This window comes from Erpetoichthys calabaricus, chromosome 5 (assembly GCF_900747795.2).
Source record: "Erpetoichthys calabaricus chromosome 5, fErpCal1.3, whole genome shotgun sequence".
NCBI lineage: Eukaryota > Metazoa > Chordata > Cladistia > Polypteriformes > Polypteridae > Erpetoichthys > Erpetoichthys calabaricus.
Window position 1 is genome coordinate 21,895,710 of NC_041398.2, and position 11,518 is coordinate 21,907,227.

Below are 11,518 nucleotides of genomic sequence, written 5' to 3' on the forward strand. Positions count from 1 at the left end.
TTGGTTTAACCTGAAAATTATGTAACGTTTCAGTAAAATTCATGTTAACCGATTTTCAGGGGTTCAAACGTTAGTACCATAAATAGCTTATTCATCCACCTTAATTTTTATCTTTCAGTATTTGGTGCAGACAGGTTCACCGCTTCAATATGTCGTTTTATCTGGCTGTGTCCTTAATCCAAAATCCAAATGTCTTTAAAACTAGGCCCAGATACTCCACACCTTTCTATCTTCATTCTTGTTATTGCATGTTTTTAAAAAACAAATGGACGCTCTTTACTGTTACGAGGAAATGTAGGTAGTGGGTTTGTTATTGCTGTACAGTACTGTGATAATAAATAAACAAAATATTCTAAAGATACGTTCCATATATACCACGCAAAGTTTTTCCCATGCATGATATTTATCAAACTGTTCTCCGCGACCCTGCGCTTGGAAGAGGGAAAGACTCACCGTGAGCGGCACCTCCAGACCCGGGCACGTGGACCGAGGCCGCCGGGAGATCTGGGGAAGCGCTGTGTACACGTCCGACACGAGAGTCGTTAGCAAGGACACGGGGTTGCCGGTTCTTTCTGGAAGATGCCTCCAGTTGCAAAGTTGCAGGCTCCCTATCTGAACAGCTGGACGAGATCTATCTATCTATCTATCTATCTATGGGGAAGAACGGGGGTGGGGGGATTTGTTCGCCGTAAGCGAGATAGCTGACAGAAGGGGGGCAGCACGAAGGACAAAGAACATTCAAATTCAAAAATCATTCAGAAAATTTCAAAAGAAAGAAAGAAAGGGGAGAAAAAAAACAGAAAAAAAACATTGGGCTGTCGTTTAGTAAAGTGGGATTTCAACGTTGCCTATATGGGTGGAGAAAAACTGACCCCTCTCGGGGCGCCTGAAGAAGGCTGAAGGAGCCTGAAGGACCCCAAAGGACCGAGGACTGGGGGGGTGGGTGTACGCCTCCCGCCGGCGAGCGATGAAGCCGCGGAAGAGGGAGGTTGAGCGCCGGGCTGTACAACTCATACTTACCTGGCAGGGGAGATACCTTTGGTTCTTCGCTGTCAGGTGTAGGGAGCGCCCCACGGCCTTGGATCCAGAGCTGGGTAGGTTGGCTTGTCCACCACCCTGTTTTTCTGTTTCCCTTGGTGCGCGGCGAATTCAATTTTTAGGAGAAGGATGGCGGAAATGGTGTTACTTGGTGGTTCCAACAGAAGAATGGGATTGGAGAGAGAAGATGGATCGGAAGTTGGAAGAGGAGGAGGAAGACCAGCATCACGGATTCCAATTGATGGGAGAGAGAGGAGGAACGTGGTTCGTTTTGAGCTGAAGGAAGAACAAATGGAGAGAAAAGAGTTCAGTATTGAGGTTTTGCAGAAGACTTTAAAGTTCATCCCTGGTGAGATTGATTTTCTATTTGCCTTTCCAGGAAAAACTACTTTTGAAGTGGTTTTTAAGACAAGATATTTGTATGCCAAATGTGTGCGAACAGTAGAGAGGGAGAAAGAGGTGAACTTGATTTTGGATAAATTTTTGATCGTCCCATTGAGTGATAGACTTGATAAAAAAGTAAATGTTATCATGTATACAGAAAAAGTTAAAATTCAAGATATTTCCACGTGGTTATTGCAGTATTGTGATGTCAAGAATAGTATGCAGATGACTGATGATGACGGTATTAAGAATGGGCTGTATAAATTTGATATAATTTTGAAGAAAGAGAGGGACACAGATCGGGTGATACACCTGCCCCCCGTTATACAGATAGGAGCAGTGAGAGAACATGTGTTCTATCCTGGCCAGCCTCAAGTGTGTAGGAGGTGTGGTAAGGAGGGTCACAAGGTTTTGGAATGCATAGTAGTAAAATGTCGGAACTGTAAAGAAGAAGGACATAGCACCAGGGAATGTAGAAAACAAATAATCTGCAATTTATGTGGACAGGAGGCACATGCCTTTAAGGACTGCCCTGTCTCATATGCGAATATTGTTAAAGTAAATAAGACTGATCAGGTCATAGCACTGTTGGATGAAGAATCAGAAGAGGAGATGGAAGGGGAAGAAAGGCAGAGAGAGGAAAAACTAGGAGGTGAAAGGAGAACAAATGGTAAAGAAGATCCAGAACCGACAACCGGAAAGATGGAGGAAGAAAAAGAAGAGGTAAAGAGTTGTGGAGAGAGTGATGTGTGGAATTTTATGGAAGACAAGACAGAAAAAGACAGTGCTGAAAGCAGGATTGACCAGTATTCGCAGGATATACTCTTCCACACTGAAGAAATAATGGAAATATTGAGTGGCACTGCAAGTGTATGCCAATCACCGGCAAAGGCGATGGTAGAAAATATAGTGCAGGAGAAGATGAGAGAAGAAATGGGGGAAATGAAAATTAACCCCACGTTACAACGGAAATGGGGCCCTGACTTACTATCTCCAGGAAATTCTGGAAAGGTGGAAGAAATGGAGAAAATATGCCAAGAATGGGGAACAACACCATCCTTTTTAGAAACTAAAGATATGAAAGGGTTCTTGTCCACAACAGGAATGAAGGGAGTAGAGGAGTGGAAAGTAGAGAGAAAAGGCACAAAAAAAGCCAAGAAAAATGCAGCGGGAGTAAATAAGGGGAGAATAGAAGGGGAGGTAGAAAAAACACTGGGAAGAAAAAATGAAATTGAAAATAGTAACAATTAATGTCAGAAGTATCCAGAGGAAAGAGAGGAGAAGAATTGTTTTTTCTTTTTTGAAAGATATTTCGGCAGATGTTTTTTGTTTACAAGAATGTAGTTTACCGGGCGAAAAATCGTATGAAAAGTATGCAAAGGATTGGAAAGAAGGTAACTCAGTATTTTCAGGAACGAATGAAAATAAAAATGCAGGAATAGGGGTATTAATAAAGAATAAGGAGATAGAAATAAAAGGTTCGGAAGAAATTATAAAAGGGAGATTAATGAAAGTAAAACTGGTAAAAGGGAATAATACTATGAATATGATAAATGTATACGCACCAACAACGCCAGTCCAGAGAATGGAAATATTCAGATGCTTAGAAATTACAATGGCAAATGAAAAAAATCTAATTGTTGTTGGTGATTTTAATTGTTCAAATGAACAAAAAAATAAAGAACAACAAATGGACAAATCATCAAAAAAACTAGGAGAAATTGTTAAAGATTGTGACATGATAGATGTATATAGAAAATTGAAAGGTGAAGAAAAAGGGGTTACGTGGAGAGGAGTAGGAAAAAAATCCTCTCGAATAGATTATATTTTTACAGATAAGACCTATGAACCAAAGAAATGTAAATTGCAGCCAGTGTTTTTTACTGATCATTGTATGTTGAAGGTGGAAGTAGAAAAAGGGAGTGATGACGAGCCCAAAGACTTCCAATGGAAGTTGAATGTAAAAATGTTAGAGGACAAGAAAATAAGAGAGGAGTATAAGCAGTATTATAAAGGATGGACAACTTTAAAAGAATGGTGTGGGACACAAAGAGAGTGGTGGGAGCTAATGAAGAAAAATACAAAAAGAAAAATTTCCAAAAGAAAGGCAGAGAACAGAGCAAAAAAGACAAGGAAGACATAAAAAGATGGCAGGAAAATCTTGAACGAGATTATAGTAGAGAAGATTATAATGAAACACAGATACGAATAATAAAACAAGAACTAGAACAATTATTCAGGAAAAAAGAAGAAAAAATAAAATTTCAAAGTAGAGTTAGAGAACAAGAAGAAGGAGAAAAGTGCTCCAGGTTTTTTTTTAAGAAAATAAAGGAGAGGAGGAAAAAATTAAGAATGGAAGAAATGATGGATAAAAATGGAGACATCAAAAAAGGAAATAAAGAAATAATGGAAATAGTTTTAAATCATTATAGAGACGTGTATGGAAAAAAAGAGATTGAGAATGAGTATATCGATAATATAGAAAAAACTATAGATCGATTTTATACAGAAGAACAAAGAAAAATGTTATGTCAGGAAATAAAAATGGAAGAAGTTGAAGCGGCTGTCAAAATGAGCAGCAGAGGAAAAACACCAGGGATTGACGGCTTACCGATCGAATTTTATTTGACCTTTTGGGAGATTTTAAAAAATGATGTACTGGTCTTGTTTATGGAAATTTTAAAACAAGGTGAAATGACAAATACAATGAAAAGTGGAGTGATAACGCTTATTCCCAAGCAGGATGACAAAAAAGAGGTTAAAAATTGGAGGCCAATCACATTACTTTGTCAGGACTACAAAATACTGACAAGAGTCATGGCAAACCGTTTGAAAGAATATGTGGGGGATATAATAAAAGAAGAACAGGCTTGTGTGGTACAGGAGAGGAGCGCTGCAGAAAATCTGTGTGTGATAAGAGACTGTATTAGCGCAATGAAGGAAAAAAAGTTGGATGTAGGGTTAATCAACTTAGATTTGGAAAAAGCTTTTGATAAGGTCGCACATAAGTATATGTGGAAGGTAATACAAAAAATGGGAGTGCCAGAAAAATTTGTGGGATGGCTAAAGGCAATATATAATGGAATAGGAAGTAGAATAAAAGTAAACAACAGGCTGACGGAGGAAATAAAAGTCGAATGTGGAGTACGGCAAGGGTGTCCTTTGTCAGCAGTCCTATTTGTGTTAAGTATTGAGCCTTTGTTGAATATGATAAGAAATGACAATAATATAAGAGGAATTGAAGTTCCGGGAAGTGGAGGCCAGCAGATTAAATTGTTTGCTTATATGGATGACATCACAGTATTAATAAGGGACGCTTGGAGTGTAAAGCAAATAATAGAACACACTGAAAGTTTTTGTAGGGCCTCAGGGTCAAATTTAAACTTAAAAAAATGTGAATGTAGGATATGGGGAAAATGGAAAGAAGAACCAAAAGAAAAGATAAGACTTACGGATAAGGTGAAAGTACTTGGGATTACTTTTGGAGATGTCAACACAGAAAAGGAGGAATGGAAGGGAATGTTAAACCAGATCAATCAAAAAATAGGGGTCTGGAGTTTGAGACATTTGACAATGGAAGGGAAAATATTGTTGGTTAAAGCAATCATTCTACCGAAATTATCATATTTAGCAACTGTTTTTTATCCGCCAAAGAAAATACTAAAAAGGATTTTAAGAACTTGTTTTGTATTTCTGTGGAATTCAAAGTGAGAAAAACTGGCTAGGAAACAGGTAATGAAGACCAAAGAAAATGGAGGTAAAGGATTTCCAAATATTGAAAAGGAGTTGGAACTAAAACATACAGCAACGGTGGTGAATTTGGCAATAAATAAAAGAGGAAAATTTGCAGATATGTTGAGATATTTACTAGGGACGGAACTAAGAAAAGCGAAACTGTTAAAAATAACTAATAACAGACCTATGGCGTTTAATGTGCCAAAACACTATAAGATTATACAAAAATGTTTACAAGGGTATGAATGGGAGGGAGGAGATTCAAAAATGTGGGGAAAAAAAAGAGAATTAAAGAAATACATAGAAAAAAAGGAAACAATGAGGAAAATTCAAGTACTTACGGAGGAGCAAGTAAGAAAAGTGTGGCAACAAACGTCAAATAAAGAATTAACAAATAGACAAAAAGATTTGGGGTGGATGATAGTAAATGAAATTTTACCAACGAATACATTTATGTACAAAAGGAGAGTGGTTAAAAGTAAAATGTGTCCAGGAGACAATCCATATTACTAACCGAGAATGCTAAACCGGATGATGGACGCAGGCACATCCGGCCATGGGCCGTAGCTGCAAAAAGACGTACTGCGCAGGCGCAAACAGAGTCCGTGAGAGTCGGCTGAGGAGCCGAGAAAGGCGGACAAAAGAGGGCGAGAGAGGCGGATGAGGGGCCGCGAGAGGCGCAGGTGCAAAAAGAGTCCGCGAGAGTCGGAGAAAGGCGGACAAAAGAGGGCGACAAAGGCGGATGAGGGGCTGCGAGAGGCGGACAAGACCACAGAAAATAGGAGTGAGCACATACAAAAAGGAGTCACAGAAATGAGGCGCAACAAGCACCGAATAAAGGAAAAGGCACATAAAAAAGTAGTCAAACGCGGGCAAAGCACGAAACACATTGCACACGAAACTAAACACACCAAAAAAAAAGAACACACGAGCACACAACAGCAAGGCACGACCACACACCCCCCCACACCCTACAGGCACGGGATGGGACGGGACACACACCAAGAGGGGGATTCAACAAGCCCATGGAAGACAAAAAAAAAGAACACAAAACCACACCACAGACCCTACAAGCAAGGGACGGGACACACACAAAGAGGGGGATTCAAACAAGACACAGGAACACAAAAAGAAAGAAGACGCTCGCGCAACAACGATCCCCCCCACACATCCATAAGAAGTGACACCCAAAGCCACATATTCTAAAGTGAACGTCAACACCTTCACACTAGGCAGCATAGGTGTCGGCATAGGTGTCAGCATAGGTGGATGTCCTTTCAATAAAGCACTATTAACCGTTCAACTGCAGAAAAGGATACATATTAACAGTGAGTGCGATCCTCCTTATTACTTATCCATATTTCGCATGCTGAGAAAGAAACAAGTCATGAATACACGGTCACGGGTACAAAACGATTCGGAAAGGATAACGGGAACAAACACATGAACACGAAAGAAACAAGAAAATAGACGGCGGCGCATAAAACGCGCTTCTGAAACACCGGGAGAAAAAATGTCTCGGATCAAAAAACGCAAAGCACAAGTGACACCGTTACAGAGACGTGCCCAAATGGACAGACACAATGAACGTTGACGCATTCAGCGCGCGTGTCAAAGTGCTGCATCGAAAGAAGCACGATTTCAAACCGAAAGAGCTCGCGTATCAGACATACAAAAAAGGGAGCGAAGAGACAGAATAAATAAACGGAGACGTGAACAACGCGCAAATGAACTGACAGAAAAAAAAAGCAAGACGCGAAAAGCACCAAGCTCAAATGACCGACATACAAAAACGGACAAGGCTCGATACAAACAATGCACGGTGTAGACTGAAACAGACTTTGCGCAAAGCGGAGGTGAATAAAAAAAAAGAAAAAAATAGCACGTCACAAATAATGGACATGCAACAAAAAGGCAATCAAACGCAAAAAGCAAAACATGCCCGTCGCGGACATCAACGCCACACACCTGTTAAACGCTTACGCCAAATGGCTGAAAACGCCTTCAATAAGGAATCCACTATTGAGGAAAATTCATTGGGATTAATGAATGTCATTTGCAATCATTGTCATTCACTTAACTTCACAGAAGAAACAACTGGCAATACAAATAATGAATTTACACGTTGTTGTCAAAAAGGTCAGATTAGACTGCCTCCTTTACATTCATATCCTGAATATCTACAGAAGCTTCTAACTAACGATGTGCCTGAAAGTAAAAACTTTATGAACTGCATTAGATCCTACAATAGTTCATTTGCTTTTCCATCAACCGGAGTACATATCAGGCCACCAAAAGACAATGGCCCATACTGCTTTCGCATATGTGGACAAATATTGCATCGCATTGGAACAGTGCACCCTGAAACAAATCAACAACGCAAATATGCACAAATCTACATCCTAGATCCAGATGAGGCAATCTATCAACGCATGAACCTTCCTGAAAACAAACAATGCACAGAGCTTATAATGAGAAACGTCACTCATGTCAGAAACAATCACCCATTAGCTAAGTCTATAAAAATGCTACATGAAGTTGAAAAGGATGCAAATACAAAAGCAAATGCAGAAGGTATAGCGGCAACTACAATTGCTTTGGTCTTGATAAAGGACAAAGAACAAGATCCAAGACGATACAATCTGCCCGTCGTTAATGAAGTGGCAATTGTCTTTCAAAGTAAAGATGGTGAGCCTCCATTTCACAGAGATATTGTTCTACATTTACGTCCTGATAAAAACAACACACCTACATTCCAACGCATAGACATTTGCTTTCCGCTTCTTGATACTTTAACATACCCCATATTATTTCCAACTGGACAGGAAGGATGGAGTGCTACAATTTCAAGAATTAAAAAACAGCAGGCACAGAGACGATCACGTGTATCCATGAATTTATCTCAGACGACTTAGTAAAAGAGATATTTGGAACAGCAATCACATTAGACCAAATACCCCTTTTAACACAACGCACTATATTATGTTCAAAAAATATTAATGTTAATCACATTAATAACCAGGTCATTTCATTACTTCCTGGAGAGACACAGATCTTTCTAAGCTCTGACAAAGTTGACTCTGATGACGACAATGAACATATAAATTTCCCCTTAGAATATTTGAACACTATTAACCCAGCCGGATTACCACAACACAACCTTGCCCATAAAAACGGAACAATAATCATGCTATTAAGAAACCTTAACACTAAACAGGGTTTATGCAATGGCACACGGTTAGTCGTCAACACCATGACACGCAATGTTATTCAAGCAACAGTTCTTACAGGATCACATGCTAACAATACTGTTCTCATTCCTAGAATTGACCTTACAAGTTCTGACCTAGAATTACCTTTTACATTGAAACGGCGACAGTTCCCCATTAAACCTGCATTTGCCATGACCATCAACAAATCACACGGACAAACCATGGACAAGGTTGACATCTACCTCTCTGAACCTGTTTTTGGACATGGACAACTTTATGTTGCCTTCTCACGTGTTCGACGTTCATCTGACGTTAGAGTTAAAATTATAAATGATCCATGCCAAGGAAGACTCATTCAAGGACAAGACACCATCTTTACTACTAATGTTGTATACAAAGAAATATTCCAATAAAACATTAATATATGCCAAACACTCTATTTGTTATTTCTATGCGCATCATCCAAAGCTGCACACTATTCTATATCTAATTCATACATCTCACTCTTTGTCATGTCCCAACGCCAGGGGTTGGCGAGCGAAGCGAGCAGGGGGCAGAGCCCTCTAGTTGTTTAGAAGCAGAGACTGCAGAGCATGTATTCTGGAACTGCAGATATGCACAAGAGGTGTGGAGATATGTGGGAAGGGAATGGAAAGGGGATTTAGAGTTTGAAGATATTACAAAAGAAGGTGTACTATATGGTTTGGTAGGAAAGGAGCTAAATGAAAAAATGTCAATAAGGCAATGGAAAATGGTTAGTGTCATAAAAGAAAATATGTGGTGGTTTAGGAATGAATTAATAATACATAATAAGAAAATAACAAAACAAAGACTGTTACAGAGATGTGAAAAAGAGATACGGGAGTAATGGAAGATAAAAGAAGAAGCAGAAAGAAATAAAAATATATAGAAAAAAAAGGTAAAGATTCTTAGCATAAAGTAAAAAAAAAAAAAAATTGTTGTGTCACGGTGGTGAAATGGTGATGGGTTACAGTGGATTAGCAAATTGGCCAGACGTTGTGTGTGTGCTCAAAGCTAAGAAACTGAAAAAGAAAAATTAAATGTAAGTGAAAAAAGGACAAGCAAAATAGTGTTTGTTCTCAGTAATGGAACTTAGACATGGAAGAAAAAAAAAAAAGGTTCTCCCAGGGCGAGGCTCATCCATTGCACTCCGGGTGTGCTGACCCCTGCGATTTCCCCAAATGCGGGAAACTCGACTGCATAATTTGTGGTAGTGGGGGACTGCGTTCGCGCTCTCCCCTGATAACTTTGGTTCAAAAGACAGACTGAAAAAGCTTTTTATCATTTCGTTGTGGAGTGGAAACTGGTTATTTGGGTGAAAATGAAGCAGGAGCCGCAGAGACAACAGCAGAAGTGGGACATCAAAGTGATAGTAATACTAATAATAAATTTTATTTATATAGCGCCTTTCCCATGAGCAAGGTACTTAAACCTGTGATAAATACAGAAGATCCTAAAGATTATTTATTTATTGATTTATTTAAAGGAACAGCCCCCCCCCTAAAAATAATGATAAAAAAAATATTAATTTTAATTGATTAATTAATTAATTAATAATTTAGTTATTGAATTTATATAAAGGAAACTCCCCCCTATAAAAAAAAAATGATAAGAAATTGATTCATTATTTATTTATTTATTTATTTCTACCTACCCACATGTGTACCATTACTGCATTATTAATATTTTTAAGTTCTCTCACCTCCTTTGACAGCAGCATGGAACAGTGAGTGATGTGAAGAGAATAAAGTGGAGAGAAGTGGAACTGAGTGCACTTTCTTTCTTTCTTTCATCCATCCATCCTTTTTGTGCAACTTTACTTATTTCAAGCTGCTTTACTTGCTGCCAAGTGCCAACTTTCTGACACGGGTGAAAGGAGGAAAAGAAAAAGACAGCGAAAAGGGTGACCCCTGCTGGCAGAAAGGCAAAAGCTTACAGCACTCGGTATTCCCAGGCGGTCTCCCATCCAAGTACTAACCGAGCCCGACCCTGCTTAGCTTCCGAGATCGGACGAGATCGGGCGTATTCAAGGTGGTATGGCCGTAAACGAGAGCGGCAAGTTTTTCTCTCCCCATATAGGCAAGGTTGGAAGCCCTCTTTACTAAACGACAGCCCAATGTTTTTTTTTTTTTCTGTTTTATTTCTCCCTTATCTTTCTTCCATTTTTATTGTTTCTTTTGAAATTTTCAGAATGATTTTTCAATTTAAATGTTCTTTATCCTTTATGCTGGTCCCCTTCTGTCGGCTCTCTCGCTGTCGCCGACCAAATCCCGCCACCCCCCGTGGATAGATAGATAGATAGATAGATAGATAGATAGATAGATAGATAGATAGATAGATAGGCATCTTCCAGATATAGCCGGCAACCTCGTGTCCTTCCTAACGTGGAATCCCACAGTGGCATCAAAGGGCAAGCACCGGCTCTCGTCTCGGACGTGTACGCAGCGCTGCCCCACATCTCCCTTCCCGAGGGTGCTTCGCTGCTGTGCGCGAGCGCCCACGCCGAGGGGTTCTTTCTCTCTCTCTCTCTCTCTCTCTCTCCCTCCAGAGCGCAGGGTCTCCTTCCTCTTTCGCAGCTTTGCCTCCTGCCGCCTGTCCCAGCTGTTGGGCGGCTGTTTCTCATTCAGCGTCCCGCCCAGTCTCTTCCTCTTCTATTTCTCTTCCAACCAATAAGCTCCCGAAATGGGTGGTTGGTTTGCATAAGAGCGAGGTGCACCTTGGGTTTGCTGGCGAAACCTGTCTAATCAAGGAGGTGAGGTCGGTGCAACCCCATCATCCGGGTCACGGAGCACAGGGGCGTCAGATCTGCTGCTAGCTCGTGCGCACGCGCGCGCGCTCCGGAGGCCGATGGAGCCCGAAGCAGGCCGAAGGAGCCCGAAGGACCCCGAAGGTCCGAGGACGGCGGGGCACGTCGCCCGCCGGCGAGCGATGAAGCCGCGGAAGAGGGAGGTTGAGCGACGGGCTGTACAACTCATACTTACCTGGCAGGGGAGATACCATGATCACTAAGGTGGTTCTCCCAGGGCGAGGCTCATCCATTGCACTCCGGGTGTGCTGACCCCTGCGATTTCCCCAAATGCGGGAAACTCGACTGCATAATTTGTGGTAGTGGGGGACTGCGTTCGCGC

General features: G+C 40.7%; 1 non-coding gene and 2 pseudogenes across 1 annotated transcript; 2 read left to right on the forward strand and 1 right to left on the reverse strand.

The window, feature by feature from the left end:
• Window positions 1–9,478: 9,478 nt before the first annotated feature.
• Window positions 9,479–9,632, forward strand: LOC127528056 (uncharacterized; annotated as a pseudogene).
• A 687-nt stretch (window positions 9,633–10,319) lies between these two features.
• Window positions 10,320–10,438, reverse strand: LOC127528038 (5S ribosomal RNA). The gene has a single exon (XR_007935190.1). It is a non-coding gene; the product is annotated as a 5S ribosomal RNA (ribosomal RNA).
• Window positions 10,439–11,363: 925 nt separating this feature from the next.
• On the forward strand, window positions 11,364–11,518 carry LOC114643242 (uncharacterized; annotated as a pseudogene).